Consider the following 16,973-nt stretch of genomic DNA (forward strand, 5'->3'; position numbering starts at 1 on the left):
CAATGAAAAATCTACAGCCAACAGAAATAAGGACAACAAGAAGGAATTTTTAAAGTATATTAGAAACAAAAAGAATCCTAACAATGGTATTGGTCCAATACTGGATGGAACTGGTAGAATTGTCAACAGAAATGCAGGAAAGGTAGAAGTGTTCAACAAATATTTCTGTTCTGTATTTGGGAAGAAAATAGTTTATCTGGTCACATCGTATGATAACACTCCTCCCGGTCCGCTCGCATGTCAGGAGGGGGTTAAAAAGAGGTCTGGATAACTTACATACCAGAGCCTCGGGGGAAGCCTACGGAACAGAGCAACTATGGAGTGAGCCATCCAGCGTTCCCTTCTGGCAGTCAGAGCATTAGGGTCGCCACGAGCATGGGGCTGCCTCCGTGACCATCCTGGCTAATAGCCGTTGAGGGACCGATCCTCCAGGATCTTATCTGGTTCCTTTGTGAACCCCGTTATACTTTTAAAATTACCACGGCCCACACTGAATGGATTAAAACTGACTAACTGATAGGTCTCAAAATGTAATTGTAAACAGGGACCAGTGGCTGGGTGGGGTGTGTTTCCAGTGAGGTCCTGCAAGGATCGATTCTTGCTTCGTTGCTATTTGACATTTTTATCAATGACCTGGAAGAAAACATAAACTCATCCCTGGTAAAGTCGGCAGACCCCACAAACCCTGGGGAGCAGGGAATTAAAAACGGGACAGGTCACTGATACAGCACGATCTGGGGCAGTCGGGAACCTGGGGCCAAGCACACAGTGTGTGGTTTGGTAAGACTAAACTTAAATGCCCACCTAGTTACAAGGAACGCAGCCAGACTCACAGGCGGGGGGACTCGATCCTGGGCAGCAGGGACCCTGACAAATATCAGCTGAGCTCCCAGTGCTAGCAGTGTGGCCGAAAGGGCTAACACCCTCCTGGGATTCAACACCGAGGGAATCTCGAGCAGGAGCAGAGAGGTGATTTGACCTCTGAATTCGGCCCTGGTGCGAGAGAAGCTGGACTCCCGTGTCCAGGGCTGGTGCCCACAATTCTGGGAGGATGTTTATCAATTGGAGGGGGTCAGAGAACAGCCCCGAGAACGATTCAAGGGTTAGAAGACCTGCCTGATAGCGACAGACTCGAGGAGCTCAGTCTGTTTAGCTTCCAAAGAGACCTAGGGGGTGGCTGGGGCAGGCTGTGGGCACCTAGGTAGGGACAGTGTTTGGGACCGGGCCTGACCGGCTGGCAGCTGAGGCCGGACAGATCCAGACCGGCAACAAGGGCTTGATGTTTAGCAGGGAGGGCGAGTAACTGACCATCGAACCATCTCCCGGGGGCTCCCCCTCGCAGACAGGGTTCACACGAAGCTGCCAACTCGGGAGCCTGGGGTTTCTTCTGGGCGCTGCTATCCAGGGGGTCAGACCAGACGAGTACAACGGGCCCTTCTGGGCTGGGGATCTCAGCCCCCCTGCCTCCTGCCCAGACGGGTGCCCAGGTGCACACAGCCCCCCACCCCCTCCACCCACATGGGCTCACTGCTGACCTGGAGTGGGGGTGGGCAGCGGGGTGGGGGGGCAGCATTTGCAGATGACTCCTCGGCTCCCTGCGCTCATCCTGGGCAGCTCCAAGCCGCAGCAGCCAGGGGCCCCGGGAGGGGCTCAGGGATGGGAGGGACGGGGTGCCTGGAGCCCCCCAGGGCAGGAGCCACCTGCAGGAAGCAGCCTGGTGGAGCCCTGCCGCTCTCCCCACCCGGCCCAGCCTGGGGTCAGCAGTTCCGCTTCCCCGGCCACTCCTGCGGCAGGAAGCCCAGGGGAAGCCCAGCTGGCCGGAGCATCCTGAGCCGTACAGGGGCCCCGGGGAGCTGGCCCTCCGCCCCACAGGCCTGGCTCCCACCCTCCTGGGTGGGGCTCACAGGGCTGCAGAGCCCCCTCCCCATGCTGCGGCCAGGAGCTGCAGGGCCTGTGCCCCCAGGCCTGCGCCCCCCGGCTCACCACAGGCCTGGCCCAAGGACAACAGGGCCCCCGCTCCGGCAGTGCGGGTGTCAGCTGGGCTCGTGGGGGGGGGGGGGGCAGGAAAGGCCCTTTGACAGACACACAGATGGAGCCAGACGGGGCCAGTAATGATCTCCCTGATGCTGCAAAGTAACATGGAGCCCACCAAGCCCCCCCATGGGTCCATCCCAGCCCAACCCCTGCTCAGCACAGCTGCCCAAATAGGCCATGGAGGGGGGGCCTAGTGCTCCCTGGAGGAGGGGTTGGTGCACCCGGGGGGCGGGGGGGAGTTGGTGCGCCCTGCGGGGGGGTGGGGGGGTTGTGTCTGACCAAGGGGCTGTTTATCAGGGCTAGACAAATAAGCCTGAGCAGGGAACTTGTCAGGGGCTTCCCACCTCATGACCCCCAGCACCCCCCACCCAGCAGAGCCCCCGTGTCACCCCCCCAAGCGAGATCCCCATGTTATGTCCCACCAGTGGCCTGGGGCCACTGAGCCCCCATGACACGCACCTGCCCCATCACGCGCCAGCCCATGACACGGCCCATCTCCGTGCCCTGGGCCAAGGCTGAGCTCAGCTTGTCGTGTTCCCTCCCCGTCATGGTGAGAACGGGGGGCGGGGGGCTGGGATCCAGGACTCTTGGGGGTGAAGGGGGGCATCTAGTGGTTAGAGCAGGGGAGGCTGGGAGCTCGGACGCCTGGGTTCTATCCCCAGCTCTGGGAGGGTAGTGGGGAGGGTGTCTAGTGGTTAGAGCGGGGGAGGGAAGGGGCTGGGAGCCCGGACATCTGGGTTCTATCCCCAGCTCTGCTGCTGATACAGTACATGGCTGGTCATAGAATAGAATCATAGAATAACAGAGTTGGAAGGGATCTCTGGAGGCCATCTACTCCAACCCCCTGCCCAGAGCAGGACCAATCCCAACTAAATCATCCCAGCCAGGGCTTTGTCAAGCCTGACCTTAAAAACTTCTAAGGAAGGGGATTCCACCACCCTAGGTAACACATTCCAGTGTTTCACCACCCTTCTAGTGAAAAAGTTTTTCCTAATATCCAACCTAGACCTCCCCCACTGCAACTTGAGACCATTACTCCTCGTTCTGTCATCTGCTACCACTGAGAATAGTCTAGATCCATCCTCTTTGGAACCCCCTTTCAGGTAGTTGAAAGCAGCTATCAAATCCCCCCTCATTCTTCTCTTCCGCAGACTAAACAATCCCAGTTCCCTCAGCCTCTCCTCATAAGTCATGTGTTCCAGTCCCCTAATCATTTTTGTTGCCCTTCGCTGGACTCTCTCCAATTTCTCCACGTCCTTCTTGTAGTGTGGGGCCAAAACTGGACACAGTACTCCAGATGAGGCCTCACCAGTGTCGAATAGAGGGGAACGATCACGTCCCTCGATCTGCTGGCAATGCCCCTACGTATACATCCCAAAATGCCCTTGGCCTTCTTGGCAACAAGGTCACACTGTTGACACATATCCAGCTTCTCGTCCACTGTAAACCCTAGGTCCTTTTCTGCAGAACTGCTGCCGAGCCATTCGGTCCCTAGTCTGTAGCGGTGCATGGGATTCTTCCGTCCTAAGTGCAGGACTCTGCACTTGTCCTTGTTGAACCTCATCAGATTTTTTTTGGCCCAGTCCTCCAATTTGTCTAGGTCCCTCTGTATCCTATCCCTACCCTCCAGCGTATCTACCTCTCCTCCCAGTTTAGTGTCATCTGCAAACTTGCTGAGAGTGCAATCCACACCATCCTCCAGATCATTAATGAAGATATTGAATAAAACAGGCCCCAGGATCGACCCCTGGGGCACTCCACTTGATACCGGCTGCCAACTAGACATGGAGCCATTGATCACTACCCGTTGAGCCCGACAATCTAGCCAACTTTCTACCCACCTTGTAGTGCATCCATCCAGCTCATACTTCTTTAACTTGCTGGCAAGAATACTGTGGGAGACCGTGTCAAAAGCTTTGCTAAAGTTGAGGAATAACACGTCCACTGCTTTCCCTTCATCCACAGAACCAGTTATCTCATCATAGAAGGCAATTAGGTTAGTCAGGCATGACTTTCCCTTGGTGAATCCATGCTGACTGTTCCTGATCACTTTCCTCTCCTCTAAGTGCTTCAGAATTGATTCCTTAAGGACCTGCTCCATGATTTTTCCAGGGACTGAGGTGAGGCTGACTGGCCTGTAGTTCCCAGGATCCTCCTTCTTCCCTTTTTTAAAGATGGCCACTACATTAGCCTTTTTCCAATCTTCTGGGACTTCCCCCGATCGCCATGAGTTTTCAAAGACAATGGCCAATGGCTCTGCAATCACATCCGCCAATTCCTTTAGCGCTCTCGGATGCAACTCGTCCGGCCCCATGGACTTGTGCACGTCCAGTTTTTCTAAATAGTCCCGAACCACTTCTTTCTCCACAGAGGGCTGGTCACCTCCTCCCCATGCTGTGCCGCCCAGTGGAGTAGTCTGGGAGCTGACCTTGTTCGTGAAGACAGAGGCAAAAAAAGCATTGAGTACATTAGCTTTTTCCACATCCTCTGTCACTAGGTTGCCTCCCTCATTCAATAAGGGGCCCACACTTTCCTTGACTTTCTTCTTGTTGCCAACATACCTGAAGAAACCCTTCTTGTTACTCTTAACATCCCTCGCTAGCTGCAACTCCAGGTGGGATTTGGCCTTCCTGATTTCACTCCTGCGTGCCCGAGCAATATTTGTATACTCATCCCTGGTCATTTGTCCAGTCTTCCACTTCTTGTAAGCTTCTTTTTTGTGTTTAAGATCAGCAAGGATTTCACCGTTAAGCCAAGCTGATCCCCTGCCATATTTACTGTTCTTTCTACACATCGGGATGGTTTGTCCCTGTAACCTCAATAGGGATTCTTTGAAATACAGCCAGCTCTCCTGGACTCCTTTCCTCCTCATGTTATTCTCCCAGGGGATCCTGCCCATCAGTTCCCTGCTCTATGTCTGATTCCTGCAGGGCCGGTGCCCCCGATGTGCAGCCAGCGCCCTGAGTTGCCACTTAGTGCCAGGTGCTGCCCGTCACACGGCCCCCCCGTCCTCTGCCTGCCGGGCCCCCCTTCCCCCTCCCCAGGGCCTCACAACAGCCGGGCTGGATCCTGTGACCTGCCCCCACCCCAGGAGCTGGGTCCCCCCAGCCAGGAATGGGGCCAGGCTCAGACCCCCAGAGCCTCCTTTGCCCACACACAGCCTGGGTGTCCCGGCCCGGCGGACCTGCCGGTCCAGGGCAGAGCCACCTCCAGCCCCACAAAGGCCCCTTTGTCTGGGCAGGCTCCCCCCACCCGGCTCTGACCCCTCGCGCTACCAGCCCAGATGCCTGCAGTGAGGGGCCCCCCAGCCCCCACCAGGCATTGGGGCTCTGCGCTGGGGAGACAGCCAGCAGGGGGGGCCCCTGGGACCCCTCCATGGTCCCTAGCCACAGCCCACACAGAGCCCTGTGACCCCCCACTGCGTGTGCCGGGTGTGTGTGTGTGTGTGTGTGTGTGTGTGTCCTAGGTGTACGTGTGCGTGTAACCGGGTGTAACCACACCTGGGTGTGTGCGAACAGTGAGCGTGCCCCTCCCCCACTCCCTCCCGCATGGGCTCCTGGCTGGGAGTTACAGAAAGGGCCGGCCAAACGTGGGGTGCGGGGGGGGGAGGGGCTGGCCCAGCGTGGGGTGTGGGGGGGAGCGGCCGGCCCAGCATGGGGTGCGGGGGGGAAGGGCCGGCCCAGCGTGGGGAGCAGGGGGGAGGGGCCGGCCCAGCCTGGGGTGCGGGGGGGGGGGAAGGGCTGGCCCAGCGTGGGGAGCGGGGGGGGGAAGGGCCAGCCCAGCGTGGGGTGTGGGGGGGAGCGGCCGACCCAGCGTGGGGTGCGGGGGGGGGAAGGGCTGGCCCAGCGTGGGGAGCGGGGGGGGGGGGAAGGGCCAGCCCAGCGTGGCGTGCAGGGGGAGGGGGCCAGCCCAGCCTCGGTTGCAGGGGGAGGGGCCAGCCCGGCATGGGGAGCGGGGGTGAGGGGCCGGCCCAGCGTGGGGTGCGGGGGGGAAGGGCCGGCCCAGCCTGGGGTGCAGGGGGAGGGGCCGGCCCAGCCTGGGGTGCAGGGGGAGGGGCCGGCCCAGCGTGGGGTGCAGGGGGAGGGGCCGGCCCAGCCTGGGGTGCAGGGGGAGGGGCCGGCCCAGCCTGGGGAGCGGGGGGGGGAAGGGCCGGCCCAGTGGGGGGAGCGGGAGGGAGGGGCCGGCCCAGCGTGGGGTGCCGGGGGAAGGGCCGGCCCAGCGTGGGGTGCGGGGGGGAAGGGCCGGCCCAGCGTGGGGTGCAGGGGGAGGGGCCGGCCCAGCGTGGGGTGCAGGGGGAGGGGCCGGCCCAGCCTGGGGTGCAGGGGGAGGGGCCGGCCCAGCGTGGGGTGCGGGGGGGAGGGGCCGGCCCAGCCTGGGGTGCAGGGGGAGGGGCCGGCCCAGCCTGGGGTGCAGGGGGAGGGGCCGGCCCAGCGTGGGGTGCAGGGGGAGGGGCCGGCCCAGCCTGGGGTGCAGGGGGAGGGGCCGGCCCAGCGTGGGGTGCGGGGGGGGAGGGGCCGGCCCAGCGTGGGGTGCAGGGGGAGGGGCCGGCCCAGCGTGGGGTGCGGGGGGGAGGGGCCGGCCCAGCCTGGGGTGCAGGGGGAGGGGCCGGCCCAGCGTGGGGTGCGGCGGGGAGGGGCCGGCCCAGCGTGGGGTGCAGGGGGAGGGGCCGGCCCAGCGTGGGGTGCGGGGGGGAAGGGCCGGCCCAGCGTGGGGTGCAGGGGGAGGGGCCGGCCCAGCCTGGGGTGCGGGGGGGAGGGGCCGGCCCAGCGTGGGGTGCGGGGGGGAGGGGCCGGCCCAGCGTGGGGTGCAGGGGGAGGGGCCGGCCCAGCGTGGGGTGCGGGGGGGAGGGGCCGGCCCAGCGTGGGGTGCAGGGGGAGGGGCCGGCCCAGCGTGGGGTGCAGGGGGAGGGGCCGGCCCAGCGTGGGGTGCGGGGGGGAAGGGCCGGCCCAGCGTGGGGTGCAGGGGGAGGGGCCGGCCCAGCGTGGGGAGCGGGGGGGGGAAGGGCCGGCCCAGTGGGGGGAGCGGGAGGGAGGGGCCGGCCCAGCGTGGGGTGCCGGGGGAAGGGCCGGCCCAGCGTGGGGTGCGGGGGGGAAGGGCCGGCCCAGCGTGGGGTGCAGGGGGAGGGGCCGGCCCAGCCTGGGGTGCAGGGGGAGGGGCCGGCCCAGCGTGGGGTGCGGGGGGGAGGGGCCGGCCCAGCGTGGGGTGCCGGGGGAGGGGCCGGCCCAGCGTGGGGTGCGGGGGGGAAGGGCCGGCCCAGCGTGGGGTGCAGGGGGAGGGGCCGGCCCAGCCTGGGGTGCAGGGGGAGGGGCCGGCCCAGCGTGGGGTGCGGGGGGGAGGGGCCGGCCCAGCGTGGGGTGCAGGGGGAGGGGCCCTCAGAACAGCCTGTCTGGTCCCAGGAGCTCAGGGTAGGGCCAGGCTCCCAACCCATGCGGGGCAAAGGGCTGGGGCTGGATGGCTGGGGGGGTGGAGCAGTGCAGGGCGCCCCCCCCGGGCTGGAACACAGCCCTGGCCTCGTCTCCCATCCCTGGGGGATCTGGGCAGCCCCCCTGCGAGCCCCCCGCTGCCTAGCTGGGGGGCTCCGAGGGCTCCTGCGTCGGGGAGGTGCCGGGAGGGCCTGCAGCCGCGCTGCGCTTTCACACGCCTCGCAGCTCCCCGGGGAACTGGCCACGTCGGTAAAACCCAAAAGCAGCTATTTGGAGACAGCTAAATATAGCAACTCCGAGCGGGCCGCCAAGCCCAGCTCCAGGGCTGAGCGCTGGGCGGGGGGGCCGGCGGGACAGTGACCGGGGGACGGCTTGGAGAGCGGGGGCTGCGGGTCGGGAGTGAGGGGCACAAGCCGAGCCGGGGGGGGGGCCCAGGGCTGGGGTAGCAGGGGCTGTGGGTCAGGAGTGAGGGGCACAAGCCGAGCCAGGCGGGGGGCCCAGGGCTGGGGAGCGGGGGCTGCGGGTCGGGAGTGAGGGGCACAAGCCAAGCCGGGGGGGGGCCCAGGGCTTGGAGAGCAGGGGCTGCGGGTCGGGAGTGAGGGGCACAAGCCGAGCTGGGGGGGGCCCAGGGCTTGGAGAGCGGGGGCTGCGGGTCGGGAGTGAGGGGCACAAGCCGAGCCGGGGGGGGGCCCAGGGCTGGGGTAGCGGGGGCTGCGGGTCGGGAGTGAGGGGCACAAGCCGAGCTGGGGGGGGGCCCAGGGCTTGGAGAGCAGGGGCTGCGGGTCGGGAGTGAGGGGCACAAGCCGAGCCGGGGGGGGGGGCCCAGGGCTGGGGTAGCAGGGGCTGTGGGTCAGGAGTGAGGGGCACAAGCCGAGCCAGGCGGGGGGCCCAGGGCTGGGGAGCGGGGGCTGCGGGTCGGGAGTGAGGGGCACAAGCCAAGCCGGGGGGGGGGCCCAGGGCTGGGGTAGCGGGGGCTGCGGGTTGGGAGTGAGGGGCACAAGCCGAGCCAGGCAGGGGGCCCAGGGCTGGGGTAGCGGGGGCTGCGGGTCGGGAGTGAGGGGCACAAGCCGAGCCAGGCAGGGGGCCCAGGGCTGGGGTAGCGGGGGCTGCGGGTCGGGAGTGAGGGGCACAAGCTGAGCCCGGGGGGCCCCAGGGCTGGGGTAGCGGGGGCTGCGGGTCGGGAGTGAGGGGCACAAGCCGAGCCGGGGGGGGGCCCAGGGCTGGGGTAGCGGGGGCTGCGGGTCGGGAGTGAGGGGCACAAGCCGAGCCGGGGGGGGGCCCAGGGCTGGGGTAGCGGGGGCTGCGGGTCGGGAGTGAGGGGCACAAGCCGAGCCGGGGGGGGGGCCCAGGGCTGGGGTAGCGGGGGCTGCGGGTCGGGAGTGAGGGGCACAAGCCGAGCCAGGCGTGGGGCCCAGGGCTGGGGTAGCGGGGGCTGCGGGTCGGGAGTGAGGGGCACAAGCCGAGCCGGGGGGGGGCCCAGGGCTGGGGTAGCGGGGGCTGCGGGTCGGGAGTGAGGGGCAGGATTGGGCGTCACCGGCTCCCAGGGGAATTTCTGTCCACGGGGACATTCCCTGCGGCTGGTTTCCCGGCAGAGCCGTCTGAGTCACGTCCTGGGGGGAGCCGGCCTGGTATCAGCCCAGCCCCTTCCCAGCTCCCTGCTGCAGCCGGGGTCTCCCTTGGGCTGGTCCTGCCCGCGCCCCGCGCCCGGACACCCGTCGGCCCAGAGCGCTAGTGATGCCTGGTGACCTGGCACCATGCCAGCACGGCAGGGAGCCAGCTGGTCCCACGCCCCCACCGCACCCAGCGCCAGGCCCCCACCTCACCCGGTGCCATGCCCCCACCGCACCCAGCGCCAGGCCCCCACCGCACCCGGTGCCATGCCCCCACCCTACCCAGCGCCAGGCCCCCATTTCACCCAGCGCCAGGCCCCCACCGCACCCAGCGCCAGGCCCCCACCTCACCCGGTGCCATGCCCCCACCGCACCCAGTGCCAGGCCCCCACCGCACCCAGCGCCAGGCCCCCACCTCACCCGGTGCCATGCCCCCATCTCACCTAGCGCCAGGCCCCCACCCTACCCAGCGCCAGGCCTCCACCGCACCCAGCGCCAGGCCCCCACCTCACCCAGCGCCAGGCCCCCACCGCACCCAGCGCCAGGCCCCCACCGCACCTAGCGCCAGGCCCCCATCTCACCCAGCGCCAGGCCCCCACCGCACCCAGTGCCAGGCCCCCACCGCACCCAGCGCCAGGCCCCCACCCTACCCAGCGCCAGGCCCTCACCGCACCCAGCGCCAGGCCCCCACCGCACCCAGCGCCCAGGCCCCCACCCTACCCAGCGCCAGGCCCCCACCGCACCCAGCGCCAGGCCCCCACCCTACCCAGCGCCAGGCCCCCATCTCACCCAGCGCCAGGCCCCCACCGCACCCAGTGCCAGGCCCCCACCGCACCCAGCGCCAGGCCCCCACCGCACCCTGTGCCAACCCCACCCGATCCCACTCTGCTCGTGCAGCCCCCTACCACAGTCACCCCCACATGCTCTCCCTATTTCCAACCTCCCGCCAGCCCCACTGGTGCCCCAGGCCCCGTCACCTGCCCAGCCAGACCCAGGCCCCCTGGTGCTGGGCAGCTCAGGGCCGGGCCGTGTCCTCCAGCAAGCATGGCTCCCAGCGACGCCCGGGGTCGGGGGTACCCCCACCGAGAGCCCCAATCCTGCCCAGGTGGCAGCCGCTGCACCATGTGGGGCATAAACCCTGACCCTGTGGCACCCCCCGGCTGCAAAGTGCTGGCTATGCTGGGGGGTGGGGGGTGAGCTACAGAGCACAGCCCCTCCCCCACGTGACCCCCCCCACAAACTTCTCACAGCCCCCCGCTGTTCCCTACATTTTCCCTTGGGGGGCTGGAAGGGTCACTCCTGGATCCTGCTTTTTTCTGCAGCTCCCCCCAGCCAGGGCCACTCACCCTCACCCCATTGTAGTACCGCTCCCCCTGAGCATCCCTGTCAGCTCCCCACAAGTCCTGGAGGGGGTGGGGATGATGGGGGGGGCAGGGCTGGGACAATGGGGGTGGGGATGTGACGAAGTGGGACTGTTCTTAATGTTTCCTCTGAATAGTGTGGGGGGTGCCTCAGTTTCCCATATGCAGTTCTTAAGTATCTAGGGGGTGGGGTAAGGGTGTATGATCATTGCAGAGCCCGAGAGGGCAGGTGTGTGCAGGGGTCTGGACACAGAGAATGGCCGACACCCTGTTTCCTGGCAACTGATGGCCTGGGCCCTTCCCCCCTGCAAGGTGAGAGCTAAAGGGTTGGAGAACAAAGGAATCAGGTGCCCTCCTGGCCCGGGAAAGGGACAAAGCCCAGAGGAGGAGGGGCTGGAGGGAGTTTCAGTTTGGGGCTGGCTGGGACATGGAGTGAAGGGTACACGTGGTTGTCTGGCTCACTGCCCCCCAAAATGGACCCAGCTGAGGGGTCCTGTTCTCTGCACCTACAAGCTCTGTGTTAGACCATGTCCCTGTCGTCTAATAAACCTTCTGTGTTACTGGCTGGCTGAGAGTCACGTCTGACTGTGGGGTTGGGGGGCAGGACCCTCTGGCTTCCCCAGGAGCCCCGCCTGAGCGGACTCGCTGGGGGAAGCGCACGGAGGGGCAGAGGAGGCTGAATGCTCCGAGGTCAGAGCCAGGAAGGTGGAGCCGGGGGAGCTGTGTGTCCTGCAGACAGGCTGCTCCCGGAGAGGAGACTGCCCCAGAGTCCTGCCTGGCTTCATGGGGAGCAGGTCCAGAGCATCACCTGGGGACTCCGTGACAGGGGGGTCACTGGGGGGCAGGGCTGGGATGATGGGGGTGGGGGAGTCACTGGGGGGCAAGGCTGGCATGATGGGGTGGGGGGATGGGGTCACTGCGGGGCAGGGCTGGGGGGATGGGGTGGGGAGGTTGCTGGGGGGCAGGGATGGGATGATGGCGTGGGGGGATGGGGTCACTGAGGGGCAGGACTGGGATTATGGGGGTGGGGAGGTCACTGGGGGGCAGGGCTGGGATGATGGGGGTGGGGGGGTGGCGAAGGGGCTCAGCCGTGGGGCCCTGGGGTGGTGGGTCCTGGCGCCCCCGGCTGGACGGTGCTGTCCCTGCCCCAGGCGCGGCCCCTTGCTGCTGGCTGAGGGGGGCAGGGCCTGGCCTGGTCTCCATTAGCCCTGACAGCGCCTGGAGCCAGCCGCGCACCTTCCCTTTTATGGCGAAAGCTTCTGGCTGCGGCCGGGGGGGGGGCAGGGGAAGGGGGGCTGGCCGGGGGGGGGGGGCTGGGCCTGGGTGGCTGCTCTGGCAAAGCGAGGTCTGGGGGAGGGGTGCACCTTCTGGGAGCGGGGGATGGCACTGGGGGGCAGGGATGGGGGAATCCCCCCCGGTTGTGCCTGGGTGGGGGGGTCCCAGGCAGGGGTCTGGACCAAATGATGCTCACCCAGGTCACCACTGCAGAGCCCCCCACCCACCTCCGGGATGATGGGGGTGGGGAGTTCGGATGGGGTCACTGTGGGGCAGGGCTGGGATGATGGGGGTGCGTGGATGGGACTAGCTCAGCTGGGCCTGCATTGGGGCTGGGGGTGGGGTGCTGGCTCCCAGCCAGCCCCGGGGGGGACTGGCTGGCTCAGGGGGGCAGGGATTGGGGCCTAGGGCCTGTCCCCACTAGGGGGTACTGGCTCCGATCCAGGTGATACATAGCGACTCCGGGGCCCCACTTGCAAAGTGACCCCCCCACCTGCCAGCCCCCGGGGCAGATCCCGGCTCTGCCGGGGGCTGAGGGGCTGACGCCAGGTCACCAACCCCAGGAGTCAGCCTCATCCTCCAGACCGGGCGCTTACGGCCAAACACTGGCTCGGGGGTGCTGGGACTTGCGGTTTGGTGCCCTGGGGTCCCATTTGGCAGCTTCCTCCAGCTCCCCAGGGTGAGAAACTCACATTTCCAGTAAGCCTGGAATCTCCCAGAGCCCCTGACTCCGGGAGCTGGGGCTTTAGGGAAAACCATACGGAGCAGGGGCCTCCTGCAACCTCGTGAGAGTTGGCACCACTGGCCAGGCCTGGGCCCTGCCCCGTCCCACCGCGGGCCCCTCCCCAGGGCAGCCCCCTCCCCTCCCCCAGGGCTGAGCTGGGCTAAGGGCCAGGTTCCTTCGGTTTTCTTTGTATAATCGGCCCTTTGGGCCACAGCCACGAAGGCAGATCGGCAGGGAGCACCCCACAGCTCCAGCCCCACGGCTCCAGCCCCACGGCGCCCAGCAGTGGGTGCTGTGGGGAGTGGGGTGGAGCACTGGCTGTGGGGGGAACTCCAAGCTGGGGGCACTGTGGGGAGCAGGGGGAGGCTGGCTGGGGGGGGGAGTTCCCAGCAGGGGGGGCTGTGGGGGAGGCGGGCTGCTCCTGAGGGGTGACCTGGTACTTTTCTCATTAACCCTGTGGGTGCTGGGTGCCCCCGAAGCCAGGTTGGGGGGTCAGGTACTTGGGCGGGGGTAGCTGGGTTCGCACCCTCTCCCTGCAGCTGGGATCCCCCCAAACATTCCCACCCCACCCCCCACACCAGTGCCTGTCACGGAGGGGGAGGGGGGGGCGGTATCAGCACTGGGAACTAGTGGCTGGAGGCGGCTGCATGGGGTGCCCAGCTCTGGGCTGGGGGGTGGGGGATGGGCACATATGAGGGGTCTGGGTGAGAAGGGGGGAGATTTTTGGTGGGGGGAGCCCCAAGTTGATGCAACAGAATCAGCGTCATCACCTCCGACTAGGCTAGTTTGTGACCTGACTGGGGGGAGAATCAGTAGGGCCCGGACTCCTGGGTTCTTTTGTCATGCTCTGACCCTGGGCACAGCCCTACCCTCCCTGGGACAGTGACCCCCATCCTGGGGTGCCCCCCCCAGGGGCCATGCAGCGTTGTTGGCTCATATCCTGGGGCGGGGGAGGGTGCTCAGGAACATTCCTGGAGGTCTCCAGCCAGCCCAGTCCCTGCCACCCCAGCCCCCTCCATGGCCTGGACCCTGACCCCCAAGAACCCCTTCCCCCATAGGCCGCAGAGTCACCGGGCTCCCTGCAGCAGGGACCGCGCCCACGTGCAGTTGGGGGGACACCGCTGCCCTCTGCTGGCGTTTCTAAGACCAGCTTGGGCAGAGCAGCTAGCCAGCCCCCCGCCCCCCCCCAGAGCTGGGGGGGACACAGCTGGCATAGCAGGGGGGCTGCAGGTCGGGAGTGAGGGGCACCGGCAGGGCTGTGTGCTGGGGGGGACACAGCTGGCATAGCGGGGGGGCTGCGGGTTGGGAGTGAGGGGCACCGGCAGGGCTGTGTGCTGGGGGGGGACACACAGCTGGCATAGCGGGGGGGGCTGCGAGTTGGGAGTGAGGGGCACCGGCAGGGCTGTGTGCTTGGGGGGACACAGCTGGCATAGCGGGGGGGCTGCGGGTCGGGAGTGAGGGGCACCGGCAGGGCTGTGTGCTGGGGGGGACACAGCTGGCATAGCGGGGGGGGCTGCAGGTCGGGAGTGAGGGGCACCGGCAGGGCTGTGTGCTGGGGGGAACACAGCTGGCATAGCGGGGGGGGCTGCAGGTTGGGAGTGAGGGGCACCGGCAGAGCTGGGGGGGACACAGCTGGCATAGCGGGGGGGCTGCGGGTCGGGAGTGAGGGGCACCGGCAGAGCTGGGCAGGAGGGGGATCCGGCTGTGGCTGCATTGTTGGGTGTGGGGGGACATTCCCTCTGCTAAATACGACAGGAGCATGACAGTGTGGCAGGGCCAGGGGTCGGCTGTGCGGGGGTCGGGGGGGGGGTGTGAGGAGCAGCCAGGGGCTGGGTGGGAAGAGGCAGGTGTGACATTATTGACATGAACTGGGACCGTGTAGATCATTGTTGCAACCAAGGTCCTGTCGTGGCACCAAATCTTGTATAAAGGGGGTCAAATGAGGGGTCTATGGAGAGGTGATGGTTGGCTGGTTAGGACTGTGCTGTCTGGATGGGGGTACCATTTCGTAGTGGAAGTTACGAATATTGGCTCTGTCCTGTCTGTAGTTCAAACTTGTGCTCTGCTTCCGGGGGACGCCCCAGACAAGTTGGCCTCAGCTCTGCCTAGCCTGCTGGACGGCCCGGTAAGGACCATCAGCGACACAAGTGACCCTCTGAGAGAAGGCAGACACGCCTGGGGACCCAGCAAAGTGTGCCGGGACTTGCCCCTGTGACTCCAAACTCCATTTTGCTGTAATTTTCCACAGTAAGAACACAGAGGGGTTCTTACACCTGGAGGAGACTATAAAAGGCTGATGCCTCGTCTCCATCTGGTCTTCAATCCTGCTTCATACTCTGGAGGGACTTGGCTACCCTGAAGCTTTGAACCAAGGACCGAAGGACCCCTCCCAGCTGGGGATGTTCTCCAGAGACTGGATTTGAACCTGCCGTTTATTCCATCGCTGCTGCAAGCCTGAGCCAAGCACTTTGCAATGACTGTGTGTCAGTGATTCCATTTCACCAACTCTAGCTCTCGTCTCTATCTTTTCCCTTTTATGAATAAACCTTTAGACTTTAGATCTAAAGGATTGGCAACAGTGTGATCTGTGGGTAAGATCTGACTTGTATATTGACCTGGGTCTGGGGCTTGGTCCTTTGGGATCAAGGGAACCTTTGTTCTTTTACTGGGGTATTGGTTTCCATCACCATCTGTCCCCCTAACGAGTGGCACTGGTGGGGATACTGGGAAACTGGAGTGTCTGAGGGAATTGCTTGTGTGACTTGTGGTTAGCCAGTGGGGTGAGACCGAAGTCCTCTCTCTCTGGCTGGTTGGGTTTGCTTTAGAGGTGGAAAAACCCCAGCCTTGGGCTGGGACTGCCCTGCTCGAAGCAATTTGTCCTGAATCGGCACCTCTCCGTTGGGTCCCGCCAGAATCCTTACAGCAGGTGTGCAATAAGGGGAGGGTGCAAGGAGCAGCCAGGGGCAGGTGCGTGATGAGGGGGCAGGTGTGCAAGGAGCAGTGGGGGGGGTGCAGGGTGTGGGGCCTCGCTCCTGGCTGGGTCGCTGCTGTCCAGTCCCAGGCTCGTGGGGGTGCAGGCTGGGTACTGCCAGGGCCTGGTGGGAAGGGAGGAGCCCTGGGCGGCGGGGAGGGGGGCTGGGCTCACAGGCTGGCGTGGGGGCACACTGGAGTCCAGAGCTAACCCCTCCCCCTCGGAGCCCCACCAGCTCCTCTCCCTGCCCCGCCCCCCATTACTTTGCAGCAGAATCCTGACGATGCCTAGCCCATGGGCCCCGCTGGATGGGTCAGGGCTGGAGAAGCCCCAGGACCCATCCCCCATCCTGGGGGGGGGCTGGCTCCCATGCTCCCTTCCCCACTCAGGCACATCTCCCCCCACCCAGCACACACGGGCAGCCCCCCCCGCGAGCCGAGGGCGGCAGTCGGTCCCGTTTAACCTCCCTCCAGCCCTGCCACGTCCGTGCTCCGGGTGCCCGTGGCTTCAGGGCGTGCTGGCCTCGGCTGCCTGCTGCAGGCTGGATGCGGAGCAGAGGAAACACCTGGCTGCACAGCGGCCTGGCACCCGCCCTGCTGAGCCCCCCAGCCCATGCCAGGGCGGACGGGATTGGCACTCGGCAGGGGACATGGGCTTGGCAGGAAGCACCAGGCCCCACGGACCCAGCACCACAGAAATCACCTGCCCCAGAGCAGTGGGGAAGGGGGGCAGGGCTGGGGGGCAGGAACGTGACGGTGGGGCTTGGCAGTGAACAGGTACAGCCACATCTCACTTACCCCCGTGTCCTGCCAGCTGCACCACCCCGGGCACCCAGCAGCGCCGGGCTCCCTCCAGGTGTCGTCGCAGCCCTTTGGCCAGGGTGCCAGGCCAGGCGACAGCCCTGCACTCACCTGCCAGGCACCACGGGCACCCGCCCGCAGCCTGCCCGGTGCTGACCCCCAGGGCCTTGTGGCTTTGCAGGAGCCAGCCCGAGTTGGGGGCATCACTAGGCTGCACTCAGGGGCATGAGCCTGGCACAGGCAGAGCCCGGCTCATTCCCGAGACCAGCCCCCGGGCAGTGACCCCATGGGGGAGCAGGCAAGGCTGGCCCCAGCCCCCTCCCCATAGTTCCCACCCGTAGCCCTTGTTCCCTCCTAAAGCCCACCGCCAGGGGCCAGCATTGCCTGGGCCCCCAGCCCCACACCTACCCTGCCTCTGACCCCAGAGCTCAGGTGAAATGTCCCTAGAATGGGGCTTCCCGGCGACACCCCATACCGCCAGCTGGACCCATCTCCCTGGCAGGAGTCAGCGGGGTGCCCTGAACCCCCCCATGGTTTCTGCCTACCGGGTTTGGCCCATCCAGAGCTCTCCAGCCCCCCCCACCCGGCTGCCCTCTCACCTCCCAGCGCCAGGCCCTCAGCCGCACGCCCCACCCTGGCCAAGCTCCAGGCAGGGCAAAGATGAGAGGAACCAGCTGGAGCAGCAGGAATGAGCGGCTGACTCAGCACAGGGTGGGGGCCAGGCCCCCCCTGAGGTCTCGCACGCCCCCCCTCACTGCTGCCCCTGGGGATGGCG

Source organism: Chelonia mydas, chromosome 3 (genome assembly GCF_015237465.2).
Source record: "Chelonia mydas isolate rCheMyd1 chromosome 3, rCheMyd1.pri.v2, whole genome shotgun sequence".
In the NCBI taxonomy this organism is placed as follows: Eukaryota; Metazoa; Chordata; order Testudines; family Cheloniidae; genus Chelonia; species Chelonia mydas.